A 25,119-nucleotide genomic window follows, 5' to 3' on the forward strand; every position below is an offset into this window, starting at 1 on the left:
GTTCTAAACAGATAGTGAGGAGGGCAGGTTTTGTGATTCACTAAGCACCGAATCTACATCAGTAGCAGAGTCTGAGGGTTTCAGGAGATCCGTTAAGGCCCCCGAGCTCATAGCGACAGGGCAGATTCCATTGCCCTGTCGCTATGAGCTCGGTTAGCCGTTTGTAGTCGGAGAACCGTCTCGCACTCTGCCCATTGAATACATTCAACCTTCCACCTCTGCAATCTCGGCCCCCGCCGTACCTTCCAATTAGCAGTAATTTCCCTTTTGGCCAGGACCAGCCCCAGGTCTATAAATGTACTAGTTATTTTTGTCTTCGAGGTATGGGGAAACCAGTATAATAAACATGGACCTATACCAAATTCAATCTCCCTCTCCGTGACATCACAAAGCAGCGTCCACACTTCCCGCCAAAATTGGATCTGTTGGAATCAGGCGTTCCTGGAGCATTTCTAGGGGCGCTCAAGCAATTCAGCCCAGATTTTGTCAGGGATTTTCCCTTCAATGTTCTCCTCCCAGTGCTGCTTCAACCGTAGAAGAGGGGGCAACTTTTCGCAAGTCATCTGTCGATATAAACAAGTGACAGCTTTAATGGTACCGGCCGCCAGCACTACATATTGGCAAGCCATTGATACTAAGGCCTCATGCAGCAGATAATCCCCGCGAGGGAGATCAAAACGCTCACGGATGGCCTCATAAGGCAGCAGAATATTATCTTCGTACAAATCTCCCACCGCTGTCAATCCCGATTCACACCATCCCGTAAGCGCCGACCAGTTGCCCCCATGAGGCAACTGCTGGCACATTAACAACGGAACTCTTGTGCATACGGGCATGCGATCCGCCCCCTTTGTTGACTCCTATTCCAGCACAATCGAAAAGTCTGCACGTCTCCAGGGAGATCCCCAAGGCGAAACAACTGTTGTAAAATAATCCTAGAAAGCACATAGGGAGAAATCCGCCCCCCCCCCCCCGCAGCATCTCCCACTCCCCGAAACTCTCGAGCCACCACCTGAATCAACCATTGCAGCTGGGCTGCCAAATAATAAGACTCCAAGTCCGGAACTGCTAGGCCTCCCTCCCCCCGCCGGCGCATCAAAGTGTGCAAACCTACACGGCGTCTGCCAGCGAGCCAGAGAAACCCCGTTATCATCTATTGAATCCTCTTAAAAGTCGATGCAGGGAGCCAAACAGGAAGCATCCGAAAATAATATAGCAGCCTGGGGAGTGCCACCATCTTGAGGAGCGCCACCCGCCCTATTAGGGACAGCGGCAGCGACTGCCAAAAGTCCATTCTGCCTTGAAGACCCCATATAGCTCTGCCAATATTACCCTCCACCAGATCTTTCCGTTCATGGTAGATACGTATCCCCAGATATGTTATACAGGTATACTCCTATTGTACCTCCTCCGTATATCGAGGACCCTCAACTACCTTGGAGGGGAGGGAACAGGCACGATTTTAACCAATTTACTTTCAGACCTGCCATTTCTTCAATATGTCGAAGTAGGCACTTCGCTCCCAGCAAATCCTCCTGGGTGTCGGCTAGGAACAGGAGGAGGTCGTCTGCGTAGAGCGCTATATAATGGGTATCGTCGTGCACCTGGAGCCCCCTGAACCATCTCCCCATTCGGGCCTGGGCTGCCAGCGGCTCTATGGCCAGTGCAAACAACAGCGGGGATAGAGGACACCCCTGGCGAGTCCCCATACCTACCGCACAGGAAGGCGACATCAGGCCTCCTGACTTTGTTATATAGGGATTCCACGGCTAGAACTAAGCCGTCCAAGCCACAAATCGCTCCCCCAATCCAAAGACACGCAGTACCTGGAATAAATAAGGCTACTCCAGACTGTCAAAGGCCTTTTCGATATCAACCGAGAATATGGCAGCAGTATGCGATGAGTACGTATCGGCCTCTAAGACACGGAGCAGGTGACGAACATTGCCCGCTGTATTTCGTTTGGGTATAAACCCCGCCTTGTCCACATGTATGAGGCGGGCCATATACGGCAAGAGGCGAGTGGCTGGTATCAGACTTAAGATCTTATAGTCGGTGGTAAGCATGGATAGTGGACGGTAGGCAGTCCTGTCAGAGGGAGGCTTCCCAGGCTTCAACAGCGGTATGATGAGCGCCTCAAGCGTCGTGGCAGGAAGCCGGCCCACCCTCCGGGAATCATTGTAGAGGGCCACTAACCGAGGGGCCAACGACTCGACATGAGATGCATAAAATTCTATCGGCAAACCATCCACCCCTGGAGTCTTCATCCACGCCATATGTTTGATTGCACCTCTTAGTTCCCCCAGTGTGATGTCTTGACCCAACCAATCTGCTTCCTCTTTGACAAGGGCCGGCAATTCCGCCTCAGCTATGAACCCCCCCCCAGACGACCCTCATCCAAGGAGATTCTACTGGAGTAAAGCCCCTCATAGTAGTCAGAGAAAAGGTGATTAATGCCCTGCTGGGTGTGGCACATACCCCCCTCTGTATCGCAGAGTGCCAATATAGGGGCCGCCTGTTTCACGGGATTCGCGAGCCACACCAGCAATGCGCCAGATTTGTTGCACTCTGCGTGGGTGCGTATCAAATACTTCTTGTAATCGTAACATCGCAACTTCTGAACCCCCACTGCTACTGCCTCCCGGGCCGCCAACAGGTCCTCCTGCCCCTCTGGATGTTCTGGGCGAGCACCCTCCAAGTCGCAGTGTCTATTTCCTGAAGGAGAACTTTCCGTACCCCAATCCTATGTGCGATGCAGAGACCCCTCACCATCACTTTAAAAGCATCCCACTCCACTGTCAGTGAGGAGGCAGTACCTGTGTTCTCCTGAAAGTACTGGGTCATCCCAGTTCTATCACCTCCCGGAAGACCGGATCCTCCAGTAGGTCCAGATTTAATCGCCATGTCAGGATCGCTGGGCGCTGTGGGGCCCAACGAAGTCTCAGCAACAGGGGATTATGATCCAAGATCGTTCTGGTCAGATATTCACTGTGCTGAACCGCCATGTGTATATCAGGGGAGCAAAGTATCACATCCAATCTAACGTGCAACTCATGGAGCGCAGAGAAAAAGGAGTAGTCTCTCTCACGTGGGTGGTGCTCCCTCCAGGTGTCCAACAACCCCCAATTCGACTGCCATGTACCTCGAGCCCTAGCGATTTTAGTAATTGGCGCTGCCGGAAGCGGGGGTGGGACCTGTCAAGAGCGACATCTGTTATGGAATTAAAGTCACCCCCCAGCATGACTGGTCCAGTCAAGTAGGACGCCAGTTTCCTCGACAATAAAGTAAAAAAGACCTGTTGCTCAGTATTCGGAGCATAAATACTGCCCAGTGTAATGTCCCTCCCATCAAGTCTACCCTGTACTAGTACATAACGCCCTCCCGGATCGACAATGTGCTGCACCGGTTGAAGGGGAACCCCAGCTCTAATCCACACCAAGACTCCTTGCACAAATGCAGAATACGAGGTATGATAAACCTGACCCCTCCATCTGCGCTGCAGTGCAAGACCCTCTGAGCCCGTGATATGTGTTTCCTGGAGGAACGCTACCTGTACCCCCCTCCGCACCAGGTGTGTATGAATCTTATGCCAACGGCTCATGGTGTGCAAGCCCCTAACGTTCCACGTTATGCACTTTAAATCGTTCAGTGACCCCATGGTATATGATATGTCCAGCGCCCCATCAATAAAGCACGATCGTCATGCCAGAGACCCTGATGAACATTCCCCAACTCCCAAACCCCCCTCCCAAGGACAGTTACCTTAAAACTAGTGCCCATCCAAACAAGAAAACAAAAATTAACAACTAAGCAAAGTCCTCCGACTACTTCAGAGGCATGGGTGACCGCAGCTGTCTCGGGACCAGCTCTGCAACCAACCAGGTGACACCAACCGCATATAAACAGGCTACCTTCCCAAGGACTGCTCATCCAGCGCACAAGCAATTCCTTCCAGCCAGGCACCCAACGCCTTTTTGACCTCAAAGTAGGAAGCTCGCCTCCGCTGGACCTCCAGGGTATAATCCGGGAACAGTGTGACTCAGTGAAGGAGCCCGCCGTTCTCGCTCTTTGAAGCAGTAGATCCCGGTCACGATAATGTAGGAGGCGAGCAATCACTGGCCTCGGTGGTCTGCCTGGCCCGAGTGGCCTAGCCAGGACCCTATGGGCTCGCTCCAAAGCGTAAAAGACAGACAGGCCCTCCGGGGCCTCCACAGTATTAAGCCAGGTCTCTAAGTACGCCACCATGTCAGCCCCCTCCACTCCTTCCGGCAGCCCAACCACGCGGACGTTGTTCCTCCGATTTCTGCCTTCCCCATTCTCAGCTCTGCGTTCCAGGGAGTTCACCCTAACCGTAAGAGCATGCAACTGGTGGGCCGTATCCTTGTGGGCCGGGAGCAATTCCGCTATGCTGGTTTCAGCGTCCTTGACCCTCCCCGCTAGCTTCTTATGTTCATCGCGACGGAGCCCCAGCCCAACCGCCACCGTACTAATGTCCTGGTGGAGGGTGGCTTTAGTATCAGTTATGGCTGCTAGGATTTCTTTAAGCTGTCGTTGAATAGGTTCCCCAGTGGCCATCTGCGACAAGTCAGTCGCTCCGTCCTCAGGGTCCTGTCCCGTACTGGCGTATCCGGCTTTAGGCTTACCCATGGCAGTGAACCAAGCTCAATCAAATGTGCCCCGGCCTTTAGGCCGAAAGTCCCTGGGCTGGAAAGGCCCTGCTACTCCCCGCTCCGCTCAACACTCACCGCCAGCAATGAGGCCCCAGCAACAAGTTCCCACAGGCTCCCCCAAGGCTTCACAGCCAGTGCACTGCACCTTCTGATCTCGGAGGAGGCAGCCTCTCACTGTCCGCAGTCCACAGCCAGGCCGCAAAAGGCTTCGTCCCGCATCCAGTCCCAGCAAAGCGTAATGCCACAGGAAGCGCTGAATCAGGGCAATCTCGGCTCCAGCACCCCTGTATCTCTCAGATCCGCAACCATAGAGAAACGCACATCAGTCTGTGGGGGCTTTGCCGCCAGGCCCAGGCACCAGCGGTAGCTATCTAAAGCCCAGGAAGGTCCAAAATGGCGGTATTCCCGCGTGGGCCCCAGCAGGCACTGGCCCTCAGTCACCAACCCACCCGCGGTGTGACCAGCCAGCACCCACCACCAGGATATCGCTTGATCGGCAACCAGCTAGCACGGCGTACAGGCCAACCTGGGCACCAGTGGTGCCGCGCCGCTCCTCCAGCAATAACTTCACAGGGCCGATGGTCCCAGCGCTCTTCTATGATGCCTCCCACCTTCACTGGGCAATCGTCAGCATGCGCATGTTGTCAGCATGAGCTCGGTGATGAATTCAGGGAAGGTCCGCCGCTCCCCCGCCAGGCAGGCCGCCCCAGCATCTCCTCCGCGGCTACTCAGGCCCAGCAGACGGCCTGCGACTGGGAAGCTGCATAATCGGGCAGCCGTCCTCACGCTCCACAAGAGTTCGCCGCTAGAGCCTCTCGCGCCCAGAGAATCAAAGACTGCCGCCTCTGCGTCCACACCACAGCGTCCGTAAAGAGGATTGCCCGAACGCCGCCAGGGAGCAGCGCCGACCTCAGACAGGCAGTCAGGTGAAGCGCCGCAGTCTCAGTCAGCTTTTATTACAGGATTAGTGTGCGGTCGGTGCGGAGTTCCTCGCTCACGCGTCCGCCTTGAGTCCCAGGCAGCCACGCCCCCTCAAGAGCGGTGGACATTCATGGTATTATTGTTTGCAACGGATATGAACGAATATGGAAGGGATGTAGTCCAAGATAATTCAGAGGGCCTGGCACGGAATCGGGCCGTAGGGGTTTTTACGTCGATTTCTTACTGTCTGGAGTGCTTCTCATATTCATCAAAACAAGAGGAAAATCATCTGGCCACTTCCGATCAGTTAAGGCACAGACTTTCCCCAGTTTATCCTTAAATGTGCCATTGGTACATTCCCCCAAATATGAGGATTGTTGTAGATGACTACAATGCAATTTCTTCTTGATCTCTGAAGATTATTTGCAACACTTCACTCTTGAAGTGTGCTCCACAATTAGTCTCAATGGAAGTTGGGAGTCCAAATATAAGAATCAATGCGCTCAGAAACAATTGGCAACTTTGAGGCTATCTGCTCATCTCATGGGAAATGCCTCAATCGATTTAGAGAACAGGTAGACTACTACAGAGACATATTTCAAACCATTACACTGTGGCATCTCAATAAAGTCTGCCTGCAATCTCACTCATGGGCCTTCTGATTTGCCAGCATACTTAATTGGCACGTTAGGCACCACCTACAAACATCCTCAACAACATGTCGAAATCCTGTCTTCTCACAATATTTTTGGAAGATTCTAACATGGCTATCTATTCCTGCATGAGTCCGATTATGCAAATATACACATAGGCAGTAACATTGAATTTGGCAACACATATGTTTGATCTGAATTTCCACAGAAATCCTGATAATTCTTTTTATAGCCTAATTTCTCCCATTTTCTTTTCTCATTTTTGGATGTATCTTCCTGCATATCTCTTAACCCACTTAGTGACATTTGCATCAAATCAATAAAGAAACAACTCACATTAGTTGAACTCTGTATAGCATCATTTGGAAATTCACCATTTTCATTTTGTTGAACAACTGACTCTTCCTGAAGGGCACACAATTTGGGTATCTGGTTTGAATATCTGTTTCCCAGAGTGGCCATATCTTTGCCAGCCTCATGGGCTATGCACTTAACCACTGCCATTTCTTTTGGTTTCTAAATTGCATTCATAAATTCAAGATATACATTCCATTTTTGATTGGAGCTCCTGACGATACCATAAAACCCCTCTGTGATCATAGTTATAGTCATGAGCAACACTAAAATCATATTGGCTATCTATATAAATGTTCACCCTTCAAATTTCCTGACAAACCGCCAGCTCTCATTAGAATAAATAATTATCTTACTTGCTCTAATGTCACATTTGCCTCAAGTGTCTCTGCAAACGAGCATACTGCACAAGCAGCTATCAGTCCCCCTTAATGGTCTCTTAAACTAGAAGCATCAACAAATGATGTCAGATCTGCTAATTCCAGTGGATTTTCCTTTATGTCTATTCTTGGTTTTGTGCACAAATTGTTCACTTCATGAAAATCATGATCCAGCCCACAATAATTTTCATCTTACCCTTCTTCACAAACCTCATCTGAAATTGGAAGCAGTTTGGCTTGTATCAAAACATTACATCTTTGAATTGAAATGTTCTCTGCTGTGAAAATAGTTTTCTAATAACATGTCAATCTAATATTTGTTATGTGCTTGTCCTTGTCAAAAGAATCTCAACTGAATGTAGGACATAGACAATGAATGTATGGCCCATCCCAGTTCCTTCACTTTAAATTGCCAAGCAAACTGCTGCAACTGATTTCAAAAAGCCTAGAAGATTTTCAGCTACTGGACCCAATACACCTGAAAGATACACCACTGTGCGCATCAGCCCTCCATCTTTCTGAGTGAGAATCGAAAGTGCACATCCATTGTTTTCATGCCAAAATAGGAAAAACATCATAATGTAATCAGGCATTCCAAGTGAATGCGCTTGATATAAACTTTCTTTCAATTTCTCAAATGCAACAAGGCACTTGTCGTCAAATTGTACCTGATCTTGAACATTTTTACATATAAACCTTACTAAAGGTTTTGCAATCCACTAACAGTAGCCAACAATTCCGAGAAACATCCGAACCTCCCTCTGGGTTGTCGGTGGGTGCAATTTCAGAATTGCTGAAACACATTCTTTAGAGACTTTCCTTACACCCTTTTTAACATGGTATCCGAGATTAATGATTCTCACAATATTGCATTTTATTTGGGGAGACTTTATGCCCATTGTCAGCTAAATGACTTAACGGGGCAATGCTATCCAACGTGTAGTCCTCCTTTGTTTTAGATGCTATTAACAAATCTATGTATTGAACTAGGACCCAATTGCATGGTAGTTTTAGGCTTCCTAAATCTTTCTTCAATATTTGGGAGAAAATTGAAGGACTCTCCATATACCCTTGTGGGATTCTGCACCACATGAGGACTATATTAAAAAATGTAAATGCAAAGAGGAACTGTGACTCCTCAAGTAATGGAAAGGAGAATAACGCTTGGCAAAAGTCAGTGACTGTGTACCATCCTGCTTCTGATGGAATCTGGAACAAGATTACTGCTGCATTCGGTACTACGGACAACAAGGTTCAACAATTGTATTTATTTTCCAGGTCATGTACGATCCTACTCCGCTTTTTAATTCCCATCACTGGAGAATTGCAAGGACTCCCAAGAACTTCTCAAAGAATTCTCTGCTCAATCCTTTTTTTCAAATACTGGTTTCATTCCTTCCTCAGTCTCTCATGTTAGTCTGCACTGCCTAGTTCTCTGAAATATTGTAGCTGGTTTAATCTTTGTTTTGACTGGTTGTGCCCTTTTAATCAGTCCAATTTCTTTGCCAATAAAATTGCTTACCTCTTCTCTGACAGTATGTCTTAAATCCAGAGGCAGGTCATCTTTGGTCAAAACTGGGTGCAATTCAACTATTGCATCTTCCAAATTGATTATGAATACTGAATCCTCATTTTGCGTTTCAATTACCACACCATCCAGTGTACAATATACTATGCAATTCATTTTGTAAAGAAAGGTCCCTTCCAAGCAAATTCAAGGAGCTTGAATCACATATTACTGGAACATATGCTGTAACATGATTAACAATTTGTTTATTACTGATCCCTATAACTGGGAGTTCCGTTCCAGAGAGGGGTAGGTTTGGATCTTCAACAGAATGAGCTGTAGAACAGGTTGCCACTACATTGGTCAGAAGTGAATCAGGGTGGCCATTGACCTCTATGTCATCATTTGGGCCACTCTGGTCTACCTCCTAAGGCTACACCAAGCATGCAATCTTCCTACCCCCTCAGGCACCGTCATTGTGAAATGCTCCATTTCATTTTATTATTTAGAATCATAGTATTTTGTTGGTACCCTGGGTAATGGCATTTAATTTTTTGTCTACATTCTCTTTTCCAGTGTCCAATCCTCTCACAATAATGACACAGTGTGTTCTTTTTTAACATTTCAAAATTTGAATCCATTTGATTCTGTGAACCTTTTTAAAACTGCTTTGTCTGAGCAATCATCATCTTCTCCTTCAACTTTCTTTGCCTTGTCTCAAAATTGTTACTGTTTTTTGCCAGCGTCAAGATTTTGTCAAAGCTCTTCATTTTCATCGGTCAACACAGCTCACTCTGTTGCATGTGATCGCTAATTTCTGATCTAAGTCTATTTACAAACGCAGGGAAGAAACCACTAGCTCCATGTTTCTCTTCACTTACGACTCCACTATGTTTCTTGAAAATATGCATCAACTGCTCATAATAAGAATGTACTGATTCTTTAGGTTTCTGTGTTGTTCTCAAAATCTTCTCCCAGTTTAGAACCTTTTCAGGAACTCACTTTTTCAAAGGCTCAATCAACGCCTTGTATTTGTCTGCTATCTCAGTTGCTGGTGCATTATTAGGATCAAGCCTAGTTGGTTCTTGTGTTGGCCATCCAGTAACTTTACATTCTAACCACAGATCTCCAGAGACCACATTCTGAAACCGTGTATTTAAAGCAGTCCATAACATTGGGTAAATATGTGTCAACTGGTGTATTTTCTCATATCACTTTGATGGGTCCTCGCAATTTTAGAAAATTATTCGTAAATACATACAAATAGGGGAGGGGCTGTAATATGGCTGCCCAACAGCACTGAGGGGGGAGTTCCCAGCCCGTTTCACTGATCCTACCTCATCCTGCTGCCTCAGGAGCCTCCCGTGGGCTCCATCTGAGATAGACGCCACCATCAGAGGCCCACGCTGTGGAGGTGCCTCCAGGTCTGCATTCTCCCGTGGGCTCCATCGGAGATAGACGCCACCATCGGAGGCCCACGCTGTGGAGGTGCCTCCAGGTCTGCTTGAGGCTCGGACGATTGGTGGAGCCTTGCAGAAGTAGAGGTGGTGTGGAGGGGGCCCGATTGGTACTTGTCCTAGCCGCAACTCGTTTAAGCTTTATTTGTGGCATAGGGCCTTGCTGGAAATTTGAGGGCTCGAGCTGTGACCGGACCTTCGAACCTATCTGACGATCGTGAGGCCCAGTGTTGCCCTACAGGGATAGCAGAGGTGGCGGAGGGGGATGAGTGGTCGATTGTCCTCTCCATCTCCTGTTGAATAAATTTCGCTGCACAGAGCCACTCGGTGGCCTTGACATTTGAAAGGCGCTCAGAAGCCCGCATTGCTATATTGAAGTGGGGCACTCTGTGTCAGGTGCGCTGGCATGGGAGTCCCGCGGCCTCAGTGGAGGGCAAACTCATTCCTCCCCCAGGATCTGTCTGACTGCATGGACCGGACCCCAGAGTTACATGGTCCTCCTCATCCCTGGAAGCCTCCACACCCAGAGATGAAGGATTTGGCAGAACTTCGTTCACCCTGTCAGGGGGTACTCAGACCCTGGGGCCTCCACTTTTGCTGGCTACTGAAAGTCTGGGGCTTGGAATAGACTGTTTTCTGGTTGTGCAGTGATCATTGAAGCTGTGGGGTGGTCACCCGAGTAGAAATTCAGCATACTGTCGGGCCAGACAGTGGAGACCACGGGCCCTGATTGCTAGTCATTGGTTCGATTCACCCCTTCCGCGAAGCGATGCCATGTGCCAGTGCTGATAGTGGACTGTGACAGTGATGCCTCAGTGACTTTGTAGTGAGGGTGGGACTTGAATGGAGAGGCCAATGGGGCCCGGTTACATTGCCCCAAGCCACAGGCGGGGTGCTTGCCGCAAGATGGGGTGCCGGAGAGAAGGGACCCATTCAAGTGCAGCGCAGAAGAGGCCCCAAAGTACAATTATTGCCATAATCCTCAATTACAGAAACCCGGGTGCCATTTTACAAGCCATTTTGGGAATGGAGTCATAACCATATTACCAGACCACACACCAATTGTCTAGTAACAGTGGCAGATATTTAGTGAGGTTGAGCAAAAATTGAAAGTAGTGAGTCTCACAGATATGTTGCTATACCCGATTAAATTAAAGTGATACTTGATGGCCATTCATACTTTTTAACTAAGCCAGAGGACGTCTGGGAGTGGTGGCTGCAACCCTGGCTAAGGCCCGAGGGGGCTCTTTGAGTAGATCGGAAGGGGGTGGCGGACTGGATCATAGGCAACGAAGAGAAGCAAACGCAGACAAAGCTCCTCGTCCAGCACAAAGGGGGTGGTGAGCCGGGATGGCACACTGGATCTGGAGCGACAATGCCACAAAAGGGAGAAGGCCAGGGCACTTGGAGTCTGTCACCTCCACTGCCTCTGCTGAGAGTACTTCAGACATGGTGGAGGGTACGCAGGTTCACAAGACAGAGCAGGATTTGGTCTGATTCCCTGGACCTGGAGAGGGGAGTGGGCCTCCTCTAGAGTTGCGCCCACTGCTGACATGGTACTGTACATTGTTGGCACGGGCTCTGCACCACCAAGAGAGACAGTTCAGACTTTATCCTTGTAGGGCCATGCTGCATGGGGTCAAATGTATATATTTTTTCTGTTTTTTACAAAGGTGAAGCAGGTGCCCAGGAGCGGGAACAATGGAGGGGCTCGGGCCAAGGTTAAAGCCCTCCCCCCTGTTTTCTGTGTGGTAGTGACCATATTGTGTGGGGCAGTGACGGCCCGTGTAGGTCGTTTTACCGGGGCGGTGACGTGGCGCAGAGGAGGGGCAGGGTGGGGGGTTGCAAAATGCGGCAAACGGACGATTTCAGGTAAGTTACGAAAAAAATTAATAAAACGAATTTCGTTGAGCGCGCTGCATCGCATTTGGCGATGCAGCGCGCGCAACGAAATTAGTTTTATTAATTTTTTGCGTAACTTACCTGAACTCGGCCGTATGCCGCTTTTTGCAACCCCCCACCCTGCCCCTCCTCTGCACCACGTCACTGCCCCGGTAAAACGCCCTACACGGGCCGTCACTGGTGTGGGGAGTGTGTGCGGGAACGATAGGAATGCCATTGGGTCGGGATTGTGGCTCGGGTTGCTTATTGATCAGTCCTGGGTTTCACCTCACCCTTGGGATATATTTTAGGAGTTGGGTAGAGGGGTAATGTTCTGTAGAATATTGCTACAGTCACAAGAGTTTGTAGTTTTTTGTAAGGGTGGGTAGGTACAACTTTGGCTGGGGGATACAAGTTCAGTTCGATGTGTTTACCTGGGGAGGCGGGTGGGTCGATGTCTGTTGGGAATAATTTGTTTTAAGTTATTTTTTGCAGGATGTAGTAGTCCCTGCTCTAATGAGGGGTGCGGTGGGAGGTGCTCAAGGCAGACGGGTGGTGGTGGAGGGTGGCTGTGATGATTGCTCATTACTATTAGAGGGCCCATGTCCTTTCTCAAGTGGAATATGAGGGACCTTTACTCCTTTGTTAAGCGGTATAGGACACATGCTTACCTAAAGTGGAAAGTGGTACACATTGCGTTGCTGCAGGAGACGCATCTTCTGGATAGGGAAGCGCAGAAATTACAGAAAGAATGGAGAGGACAGCTGTACCCCTCGATGTATTTGTCTTAAGCCAGGAGAGGGTCTCTATTCGAGTGGCACCTAGGGTCCTATTTCAGCTCACATGACTGACATAGAGGGAGCGATATGTTCTGCTGCATGGCGTGCTGGATGGTGTGGAATTTTGCCTTCTCAATATATATGCCCCCAATACAGAAAATGGTGACTTTTTTTTTTTTACCGGTGATGGAGACTAAATTCCTAACATATGTGGGGATGCCCATAGTCTGGGCGGGTTTTTAACTATAACCTGAACGGACGCTTAGACAGGCACCCGCCCAGACTGGGCAGAAAACCAAATATGATGTCTAGGCTGAAGGAAACCATGACCAAACTGCAGTGCATGGACATATGGAAGAAGCTTAACCCGACAGCCAGGGAATTCTCTTGTTATATACCAATGCATTGAGAACATAGGCGACTGGACTGGTTTCTGTTGTCTGCTGACGGTGTGCTGAATATTCAGGGTGTGCGATATCAGGCACGCTTTCTGTCGGTCATTCTTCCCTCCTGTTGAAATGTGTACTGGGGCCTAAAAAGTGGGCATTCCTCTATGGAGGCTTCGACTGGAGACTCTGGAAGACCCTGAATATAAAGTGGATATGCAGCTGACATTGCAGTTATACTTGGACACTAATTGGAATACTGTGGGGAACCGTGGCACGGAGTGGGGCGCTTCAAAGGTGGTTGTAAGGAGTGAAAGCCTCAGCAAGGTTTATGGCACTAGAAGAAAATTGGAACAAGAGCTGGGGAGGTCCTCCTGACTTGCCTGCAGAGACAGAGGGTACTACAGGCAGTGGGAGAGGAGATGTTGGTAGAGGCACATAGAAGGGTTTCAGGCATTTTCGGCTAGAGTAGACTGTCATACCCGGCGGGAATACCGACAGATTGCATAGGGAAGGATATCATACTGGCCGTCTGTTAGCCAGTCTCCATAAGCACGAGTGACCCCCGCCGATGATCCTTGAGGTGCCTGCCATGCAGTGCAGCGATAAACAGATTCTCCCATTTTTATGATTTACGCTGCAGCACAAGCTTCCATAGAGAAATGAGAGAATGCAACTGCACCATGTGTGGTTGCATTGTAATACTGCGGTCAGGTCCGTGACCAGAGGTTGGTCGGTCCAGATCCCGCAATGGATGTCCGTCCGACTTCGTAATAAGGCCCATTGTGTCTCTGTATGCAGATGATACCCTTCTCTATGTGATCGACCCAGAAAGGTCAGTGCCGCATCTCCTACACCTTATGGCTGACGTTGGCAGAGCATGAGGCCTGCATGTCAATAGGCACAAGATGGTGCTCTTCCCCCTGGTTTCCCTGGCTTACCGGAGCGGCATCTGATCTCTGGGAAGTGAGGCTACCCTGTGAAAGAGAGCAATTCTGCAACCTGGGGATCACATAATACATGCACAATGCCTGCAGTATGAGCTCAATATGGGGCGAGTTGTGGATGGTCTCACTGCCGCTGTAAAATTTTGGAACACCCTGCCACTGTCCTTCATGGGCAGAGTGGCTGTCAGTTAGATGTTATTGCTACCCAAGTGTCCATACACTATGCAGAACTCATTTTGCATCCTACCAAACTCCTTACTCCGGCAGCTCAGTTGGTGTCCTCTGCGTGGGTGGGAAAACATGTAGGGTCAGATTGGAAGTCCTCAAATTAGACCTGGCAGAGGGTGGGCTGGGACTGCCAGATCTCCTGTTTCACTTTCTTGGTGGCTCCTCCAGTATGCAGCACTGTGATGCGACGATGGCCTTAATTGGAAGAAAAAAACTCCTGAAGGGACTGGTGCCACAGGAAAATCTTCCTAACCTGCTTATCGGGGGGGGGAGGGGAGGCCCCAGGGTGCTGGTATGCACCCCTTCATAGTGTCCCAGGTCGCACAGGCATGGGAAAACTCGGTGACATATGTATTGAAGCGTGCACCATACACCATGCTCCTTCCCCTGTGGTGGCTTCCGACCTTCCTGCATATCCACAACTCCATGGATGTGTCACAGTGTCTTCATGGAGACTGCCAGATCGGTTTTTGAATTAATCTTTTGTAAAGCTGGCAGAAGCAAGGACGCTCTTTGGGGTGGGACTGGAGCAATTTCTACAGTATGCAAGTGTCTCATGCAGTCCATGACATATGGACGAGTTTCCCCGAGGAACCCACCGAATCACATGTCCTGTTGGTTATGCTAGGCTTGAACAGGGGCCTCATCTCAAGGTTGTATGCCGACCTGAACGAAGACAAAACGTCCACCCGTGACAGCTGGAATGGGGCCCTAGACATCCCACTTACGGACGGCGAATGGAAGCGAGATAGGACACAGGTGCAAGAAACAGCCAGTAGCCAAATGTTTAAGTTGACACAGTACTATTACATGGGACCTACTTGATGCTGCAGCGACTTCATAGGGTTTACCTGGCACAGTCAGCAGGTTATGCATGCTGTGATTTGACCCCAGCTAATTTAATTCATATTACATGGGAATGCCATGCTTTGAGAGACGTCTGGGCGCTGGTGCTATGTGAGGTAAAAGGAGTCAGGGCTGAACTGATGATATGCCATTGTCTACTGGGCCTCTTGACGCTCCCAGGGGAGGATAGGAAGATGAGATATGTTTGTCCAGCTGAGACTTGTGCATGCATGGCCCAGAAATGCTTTTGCTTGGTGGGGTGGTTACCCCCTCACCCCAATAAGCATTGGTGTAGCTTTGGGACGAGAAACAAGTACCAAGACTGTATGCCTGTGCGATCGAGTGATGGTTGTCTGGTGGATCCCTCCCCTGTGCTTCCACTGACATTGTTTTAAATTGCAAGCCTTCCAGTTCACAGGTGTACAAGTGCACCAGACTCGCATGCCCTGACTGGTCTAGACCAAAGATGGCATGTATTGATTGCTTCTTTTTTAGGATCCTTTGTGAGTTTGGGAGACACTATGCCTCAAATATGCCTTATTATATTGTTGCAGGTCTTGGCCCGGTGTTTTTTGTACTGTATTGTTTGCTTAGTGCAAAATGCTAAGAAAGAAGAAAGAAAAGAGTGAATACAAATTGTCCCTTGTCCACGAATATGCACCAGATTCCATCCGTGTACTTCCCATAAAGAGAAATCCACCACTGAAGATATCCCTACTTATGAATCACTTACAATATTCCTTGCCTTTCCCTAAGTCCCGTTACTCTTCACTCCTTCGCTGCTAGGCCCCGCCCACCCAGTGATAAGCCTTTTTTGGCTATTTGGGGTAGTTCGCGCTTAAGCTCTTGTAACTTTTTGTCCACATAAGGTATCCGCATCCTTTTCTTCCAAACTCTTGAGGATTCTAAAGGTACCCAGGCTTTGTGGATTCCCTTGGAGGGGACCCAGAAATTAGCCATAATACAGCTACATTTTTATTTTATTTTTGAATGAGAAAAAAGTGCTGCAGGAGCAATCGTCTGTTTTTTCCACTGCAAATGGTATCAATGGGTTTGTGGTGCTGAAATACATCACCATCTTCTAAACCTTCAGGCACAGCCATGCCTTTGTCAGAAAACCAAACTTTTTCACACAGTTTTGACATTTTACTGGGACATTGCCTATGTTTGCTATTTTTTGTGCTTTCAACCTCCTTCCATTTAGTAGTAAGAAATGGGTATGAAGGCAATAATGGGTCCCCGAAAGCTATACATTTCTGAGAACTAGATAAAATTCTGAATTCAGCAAGGGGTCATTTGTGTAGGTCCTTCAAGGTTTTGAAATGGAGTTGAAAAATACAGCCATATGTGCCAACGTTTTCACCTGTAACTTCTTCTAAGTATGACAGATTTTTTAAAGCAGTATACCGTTACATCTACTGGGTCATTCTGGTTGTAGGGATCTATAGGACTTGTAGGTTCACCAAGAACCCGAGTAAACCAGAGCCAATAACTGAGCTGCGTCTTGCAATGGTATTTCATTGTGTACTAGGTATATAGCAATTCATTTGATAAAATATAAAGAGTGAAAAATAGGTACCAAGGAAACTCATATTTCCGAAATGGGAACAAAATATAGAGTTGAAAAGTGATGGTTATTTGCACATCTCCAAAACTGTGGGTACCTATACAAGCATGTGAATTAAAGGTCATTTTTCAAAATGGCTTCTTTTTTACAAATGGTCTTACGTTTGGAAGGCAGAATTGCAAAGAAAGTCAATTGGTAATAACACTTGTTCTACTATTCTGTGTTCCCCATAGTCTCCCGATAAAAATGCTATCTCACTTGTGTGGGTAGGCCTAGTGCCTGCAACAGGAAACGGCCCAACACACAATGTGGACACATCACATTTTTCCAGTGAAAACTGACCCTTTTTTGCAATGTGCCTAGCTGTGGATTTTAGACCATAGCTCTTCAGACACCTAAGGAAGCCTGGCAAACCTATATATGTTTGAAAACTAGACATCCTGGGGAGACCAGGATGGGGTGAATTGTGTGGCTTTCACCAGATTCTGTTACCCAGAATCCCTTGCAAACTCAAACTTTGTAAAAAAAAAAAAAATCTGTGATGAAAAGTTCTGGAGTCTGTATGAATCCACAAACTTCCACCCACCCAGCATTCCCCAAAACCTCCTGATAAAAATGGTTCCTCACTTTTGTGGGTAGGTCTAGTTCCCGCGACAGGGTTTGGCCCAAAACATACAGACTTCAAAAGTGGGCGAGTCACCTGCGTTTTTGATCCCGGTCTTGGCAGACACCTGAGAAAACCTACCAATCCCAGACATTTCCAAAAACGATACACCCGGAGATGTCCAGGGAGGTGTGGCTTGCGTGGATACCCCAACGTTGTCCTACCCAGAATCTGCTGCAAACCTCAAATTTAGTTGAATAAAATCACATTTTGTCTTGCATTTATTTGTGGGAAAGTTGTAGGACACAGGTCTGATGCAATTTTCCTACCATTCAGCATTCCCTGAGGTCTCCCGATAAAAATGGTACCTCACTTGTGTGGGGGGGCTAAGTACCCGCGGCAGGGATGGGCCCAAAACCTATTGTGGAGACATCAAAATCATCTATCACAAAACAACTTGGTTTTGCAAGGGGGGCACCTGTGTGTTTGGTCCCGGGCTCAGCGGTCATCTAGGGAGACCTACCAATCCTACACATTTATAAAAACCTGACACCCGGGCGAGTCCAGGGATGTGTGGCTTGTGTGGATACCCCAACATTTTCCTACCCAGAATCCCCTGCAAACCTCAAATTTAGCTAAAAAAAATAAAAAAACATTTCTCACATTTGTGTGTGGGAGAGTTGTGAGATCACTGGGCTGACACAAATCTCCTACCACCCACCATTCCCTCAGGTCTCCCGATAAAAATGGTACCTCACTTGTGTGGGTGAGCAAAGTACCCGTGGCAGGGAAGGGTCCAAAACCAATTGTGGAGACCTAAAAAATTGACTATCACACAACTACCTGGTTTTGCAAGGGGGCCACCTGCGTTTTGGCTTGGGGCTTGACGGCCATCTAGGAAAACCTACCAAACCCAGACATTTCTGAAAAGTAGATACCCGGGGGAGTTCCGGGAGGTATGGCTTGCGTGGATCCCCCAATGTTTTCCTTCCCAAAATCCCCTGCAAATTGCAAATTTAGCTAAAATAAATCATATTTTCCTCACATTTCTGGCTGGAATCACTGCACCAGCACAAATGTCCTACCACTCAGCGTTCCCCTCAGTCTCCTGAGTAAAATGATTCCTCACTTGTATGGGTGGGCCAAGGGCCTGCGACTGAGACGGGCCAAAAACATAGGGATTGAGGGTATAGCACCACAAACTTTAGGCGCTATATATTGTTTTTAATACGTTTTTAAGCAATTCTGCATTGAACACCCACACACGTGAGGCATCATTTTTATCGGGAAACCAAGGGGAATGCTGGGTGGTAGAACATTTTTGCCAGCGCTGTGATCCCACACAAAAATGTAAGGAAAATGTGATTTATTTAGCTAAATTTAGGGTTTGCAGGGGATTCTGGGTAGGACAACGTTGGGGGATTCACACATCCCTGGACTCCCCCGGGGTCTTATTTCTGAAATGTCTGGGTTTGGTAGGTTTCCCTAGCTAGCCACCGAGCCCGAGATAAAAAACGTAGGCGACTCACTTGCAAAAAAAGGTATTTTGGTAATCGATAATTTTGAAGTCTCCACAGTACATTTTTGATTGCTTCCTGTCACGGGCACTAGGCCTAACCACGCTAGCTAGGTACCATTTTTATAGGGAGACTTTGGGGAATCCTGAGTTTGTGGATGTTTGTTGCTCCCCTTAGATTCCAGAACTTTCCATCACAGAAATGTGAGGAAAATGTGTTTTTATTCCTAAAGTTTGAGGTTTGCAAGGGATTCTGGTTAACAGAACCTGGAGAGGTACACAAGTCACTCCCTCCTGGATTCTCCTGGGATTCTAGTTTTAAAAAATGTACAGGTTTGGTAGGTTTACCTTGGTGCCAGCTGAGCTAGAGCCCAAAATCCACACCTAGGCACATTACAAAAAAAGAGTCAGATTTCTGTGGAAAAATGTGACGTGTGCATGTTGTGCTTTGGGCCATATCCTGTCACGGGCACTAAGCCTACCCACACAAGTGAGGTTCGAATTTTGTTGGGAGACTTTGGGGAATTCTGGGTGGGTGGAAGTTTGTGGATCTGCGCAAATTCCAGAACTTTCCATCACGGAAATGTGAGGAAAATATGGTTTTTTTTAGGTTTGCAAAGGATTCTGGGTAACAGAACCAGGTGAGAGCCACACAAGTCACCTCATCCCGGATTTCCCTAGATGTCTAGTTTAAGAAAATGTATAGGATTGCTAGGTTTCCTTATGTGCTGGCAGAGCTAGAGTCCAAAATCCACACCTAGGCACATTAGGATAAAGGGGTCCAATTTCACTGGAAAATTGTGGTGTCCACGTTGATTTTTGAGGTTTGAGGTTTGCAAAGGATTCTGTGTAACAGAACCTGATGAGAGGCAAACAAGTCACCCCATCCTGGATTCCCCTTGGTGTCTGGTTTTAAAAAATGTACATGTTTGCTAGGTTTCCGGAGGTGCCGGCTGCCCTAGGGCTCAAAGTCCACTGCTAGGCACTTTGCAAAAAAAGGTCAGTGTCTAGTGGGCTCTCTGCCCCCCTGGGGGGAGGCAGCTCGGGGGCTAGTGCCCTGATATGCCCCCAAGGGGGGCAGAAAGACAGTGGCTATTTTGGGGGGGGGGGGGGTTATTGGCATGCCCATTCTGGGCAGCCCCCACCCCTGAACTTTGAAAAAATAATTATTCTTGGTGCCTGGTGAGCAGATCACAGGCTATTGCACCCATCTGCCTCCTGGGTTGGCAGAAAGGCCGTGGCGATTATTTTTGGGGTGGGGCATTGGCATGCCTTTTCTGGTCAGCCCCCATCCCCTACATCTTAAAAAAATAATAATCTCTGTTGCTTAGTGGCCTTCCTGCCCCTCCTGGGGGGCAGACCAGGGGCTATTTTCATTTTTGAGGGGAAAGGGTGTGGGCATTAGCATGCCCATTCTGGGTAGCCCCACCCCAGAATTTGGGAGAAGAAAAATCCCTGGTGCCTAGTGGGCTTTCTGACCCCACATGGCAGATAAGAGGCTATTGCCCCTGTCTGCCTCCCTGGGGGGGCAGAAAGATTGTGGCAATATTTTTGGGGTGGGGGTATTGGCATGCCCATTCCGGGCAGCCCCCACTCCTGAACGGGCATCCCAATGCCTGTTCTGGGCTTTGACCACCTCTACGTACAAAAAAAATTCCCTGCTGCCTAGTGGGATTCCTGCCCCTTCAGGGGGGCAGATCAGGGGCTATTGCCCCCATCTGCCTCCTGGGGGGGGGCAGAAAGACTTGAACTTCGCCATGGACTCCGCCATGGAAAGTCATGCGGGAAATAACTATGGGGTGGTGGGGGGCTGCACTTGGGGGTTACCTATGGTACCCCTATTTATTGCCATACACATGGTGGCAGGCACCGCACGGTGCCTGTCACGTTGTGCATGGCAATGCACAAAATGCCTCTTTGGCATTGCGGCGGGTGCTGTTTACAGCACCGTCCACCTCAATGTCAACGATGCGGGATGCGACTGCCAGGGTGACGGTCGCATCCTAGTTGGCAGTGCAGGACCACCACACCCCTAGTGGGCGGTCCCAGCACCGCTAGGATGGCGGGCGGATCCTAATGGGGCCCTCAGTGTGTAATGACGTCAGCACGCCATTACAACGAAAACAAAAAATATGCCTCAGGAGGTTGGGGAAGCTCTTCCCCACTTCCCAAGGCAAAAAAGAAAAAAAGGAAACCCCTCAGCTGTTTACAACAGAGGGATTTTGTTGTGCAAGTGTGCTCATGGCGGAATGGTTCCGTCATGAGCACATGAGCACTTGTGCTGATGACGGAACCATTCCGTCATGTGCACAGAAGGGGTTAAAGTAATCAGTACACATCACATTTTTCCAGTGAAAACTGACCCTTTTTTTCGCAATGTGCCTAGTTGTGGATTTTGAACCCTAGCTCTACTGGTACATTAGGAAACCTAGCAAACCTATACATTTCTAAACACTAGACATCCAGGGTAAACCAGGATGGAGTGACTTGTCTGGCTCCCACCAGGTTCTGTTACCCAGAATCCCTTGCAAACCTCAAACTTTGTTTAAAAAAAACACATTTTTCTCACATTTCTGTAGTGGAGAGTTCTGAAATCTGCTTGGATCCACAAAATTCCACACACCCATTCCCTAAAAACTTCAGAGAAAAATGGTACCTCACTTGTGTGGGTAGGCCTACTGCCTGTGACAGTAAATGGTTTTCTAGGTTTTCCTAGGTGCCGGCAGAGCTAGGGTTCAAAATCTACAGCTAGGCACATTGCCATTAAAGGGTCAGTTTTCACTGTAGAAATGTGGTGTGTCCACATTGCGTTTTGGACCGTTTCCTGTCGCGGGCACTAGGCCTACCCACACAAGTAAGGTATCATTTTTATTGGAAGACTTTGGGGAATGCGGGGTGGGTGGAATTTTGTGGATCCACGCAGATTCCATAACTTTCCAGCACAGAAATATGAGTAAAATATGCTTTTTTTATTATAAAGTTTGAGATGTGCAAGGGATTCTGGGCAACAGAACCTGGTGAGAGGCACACACCCATCACCCCATCCTGGATTTCCCTTCCTTTGTGTCTAGTTTTTAAAAAATGTACAGGTTTTCTAGGTTTCCCCATGCGCCAGGGCCCAAAATCAACAGGTAGGCACGCTGCTAAAAAAACAATTGTGCCTAGTGGGCTTTCTGCCGCCTTGGGGGAACCGGGGGGTGGGGGTTGCCTCGATATGCCCCTAAAGGGGGCAGAAAGACTGTGGCTATTTTTTTGGGTGGTAGGGGCATTGGTATACCCATTCTGGGCAGCCCCCATGCATAAAAAAGTCAGCGTAATTGCGGGCGCCTCGTGGGCTCTCTGCCGCCTCCCTGGGGGACAGATCAGAGGCTACTGCCCCCATCTGTCTCCTGGATGGGCAGAAAGACTGTGGTATTTTGGGGGGGGGGGGCATTAGCATGCCCATTCTGGGCAGCGCACACCTTTGAATTTAAACAATAAATATTCCCTGATGCCTATTGGGCTTTCTGCCCCCCCCAGGAGGCAGATAAAGGGCTTTTGCCCCTATCTGCCTCCGGGGGGCGTAAAGACCGTGGCAATTTTTTTGGGGTGGGGCATTAGCATGCACATTCTAGGCAGGCCCCACCCCTTCTTATAAAAAAAAAAAGAATCCCTGGTTTCTGTGTTGTTCTCAAAATCTTCTCCCAGTTTAGAACCTTTTCAGGAACTCACTTTTTCAAAGGCTCAATCAACGCCTTGTATTTGTCTGCTATCTCAGTTGCTGGTGCATTATTAGGATCAAGCCTAGTTGGTTCTTGTGTTGGCCATCCAGTAACTTTACATTCTAACCACAGATCTCCAGAGACCACATTCTGAAACCGTGTATTTAAAGCAGTCCATAACATTGGGTAAATATGTGTCAACTGGTGTATTTTCTCATATCACTTTGATGGGTCCTCGCAATTTTAGAAAATTATTCGTAAATACATACAAATAGGGGAGGGGCTGTAATATGGCTGCCCAACAGCACTGAGGGGGGAGTTCCCAGCCCGTTTCACTGATCCTACCTCATCCTGCTGCCTCAGGAGCCTCCCGTGGGCTCCATCTGAGATAGACGCCACCATCAGAGGCCCACGCTGTGGAGGTGCCTCCAGGTCTGCATTCTCCCGTGGGCTCCATCGGAGATAGACGCCACCATCGGAGGCCCACGCTGTGGAGGTGCCTCCAGGTCTGCTTGAGGCTCGGACGATTGGTGGAGCCTTGCAGAAGTAGAGGTGGTGTGGAGGGGGCCCGATTGGTACTTGTCCTAGCCGCAACTCGTTTAAGCTTTATTTGTGGCATAGGGCCTTGCTGGAAATTTGAGGGCTCGAGCTGTGACCGGACCTTCGAACCTATCTGACGATCGTGAGGCCCAGTGTTGCCCTACAGGGATAGCAGAGGTGGCGGAGGGGGATGAGTGGTCGATTGTCCTCTCCATCTCCTGTTGAATAAATTTCGCTGCACAGAGCCACTCGGTGGCCTTGACATTTGAAAGGCGCTCAGAAGCCCGCATTGCTATATTGAAGTGGGGCACTCTGTGTCAGGTGCGCTGGCATGGGAGTCCCGCGGCCTCAGTGGAGGGCAAACTCATTCCTCCCCCAGGATCTGTCTGACTGCATGGACCGGACCCCAGAGTTACATGGTCCTCCTCATCCCTGGAAGCCTCCACACCCAGAGATGAAGGATTTGGCAGAACTTCGTTCACCCTGTCAGGGGGTACTCAGACCCTGGGGCCTCCACTTTTGCTGGCTACTGAAAGTCTGGGGCTTGGAATAGACTGTTTTCTGGTTGTGCAGTGATCATTGAAGCTGTGGGGTGGTCACCCGAGTAGAAATTCAGCATACTGTCGGGCCAGACAGTGGAGACCACGGGCCCTGATTGCTAGTCATTGGTTCGATTCACCCCTTCCGCGAAGCGATGCCATGTGCCAGTGCTGATAGTGGACTGTGACAGTGATGCCTCAGTGACTTTGTAGTGAGGGTGGGACTTGAATGGAGAGGCCAATGGGGCCCGGTTACATTGCCCCAAGCCACAGGCGGGGTGCTTGCCGCAAGATGGGGTGCCGGAGAGAAGGGACCCATTCAAGTGCAGCGCAGAAGAGGCCCCAAAGTACAATTATTGCCATAATCCTCAATTACAGAAACCCGGGTGCCATTTTACAAGCCATTTTGGGAATGGAGTCATAACCATATTACCAGACCACACACCAATTGTCTAGTAACAGTGGCAGATATTTAGTGAGGTTGAGCAAAAATTGAAAGTAGTGAGTCTCACAGATATGTTGCTATACCCGATTAAATTAAAGTGATACTTGATGGCCATTCATACTTTTTAACTAAGCCAGAGGACGTCTGGGAGTGGTGGCTGCAACCCTGGCTAAGGCCCGAGGGGGCTCTTTGAGTAGATCGGAAGGGGGTGGCGGACTGGATCATAGGCAACGAAGAGAAGCAAACGCAGACAAAGCTCCTCGTCCAGCACAAAGGGGGTGGTGAGCCGGGATGGCACACTGGATCTGGAGCGACAATGCCACAAAAGGGAGAAGGCCAGGGCACTTGGAGTCTGTCACCTCCACTGCCTCTGCTGAGAGTACTTCAGACATGGTGGAGGGTACGCAGGTTCACAAGACAGAGCAGGATTTGGTCTGATTCCCTGGACCTGGAGAGGGGAGTGGGCCTCCTCTAGAGTTGCGCCCACTGCTGACATGGTACTGTACATTGTTGGCACGGGCTCTGCACCACCAAGAGAGACAGTTCAGACTTTATCCTTGTAGGGCCATGCTGCATGGGGTCAAATGTATATATTTTTTCTGTTTTTTACAAAGGTGAAGCAGGTGCCCAGGAGCGGGAACAATGGAGGGGCTCGGGCCAAGGTTAAAGCCCTCCCCCCTGTTTTCTGTGTGGTAGTGACCATATTGTGTGGGGCAGTGACGGCCCGTGTAGGTCGTTTTACCGGGGCGGTGACGTGGCGCAGAGGAGGGGCAGGGTGGGGGGTTGCAAAATGCGGCAAACGGACGATTTCAGGTAAGTTACGAAAAAAATTAATAAAACGAATTTCGTTGAGCGCGCTGCATCGCATTTGGCAAAATTCGTTTTATTAATTTTTTGCGTAACTTACCTGAACTCGGCCGTATGCCGCTTTTTGCAACCCCCCACCCTGCCCCTCCTCTGCACCACGTCACTGCCCCGGTAAAACGCCCTACACGGGCCGTCACTGGTGTGGGGAGTGTGTGCGGGAACGATAGGAATGCCATTGGGTCGGGATTGTGGCTCGGGTTGCTTATTGATCAGTCCTGGGTTTCACCTCACCCTTGGGATATATTTTAGGAGTTGGGTAGAGGGGTAATGTTCTGTAGAATATTGCTACAGTCACAAGAGTTTGTAGTTTTTTGTAAGGGTGGGTAGGTAC

The 25,119-nt window shown here is 48.8% G+C and overlaps 1 protein-coding gene and 1 long non-coding RNA gene across 2 annotated transcripts in view; one reads left to right on the plus strand and one right to left on the minus strand.

The window, feature by feature from the left end:
• The window catches only part of LOC146861089 (aryl hydrocarbon receptor-like), an 867,902-nt gene that overhangs the window by 633,288 nt on the left and 209,495 nt on the right, over nt 1–25,119 (plus strand). The gene's annotated exons all lie outside the window — the stretch shown is intronic.
• Nucleotides 1–25,119, minus strand: part of LOC146861090 (uncharacterized) — a 107,359-nt gene that overhangs the window by 62,079 nt on the left and 20,161 nt on the right. The window lies entirely within an intron of this gene.

This window comes from Triturus cristatus, chromosome 3_1 (assembly GCF_964204655.1).
Source record: "Triturus cristatus chromosome 3_1, aTriCri1.1, whole genome shotgun sequence".
In the NCBI taxonomy this organism is placed as follows: domain Eukaryota; kingdom Metazoa; phylum Chordata; class Amphibia; order Caudata; family Salamandridae; genus Triturus; species Triturus cristatus.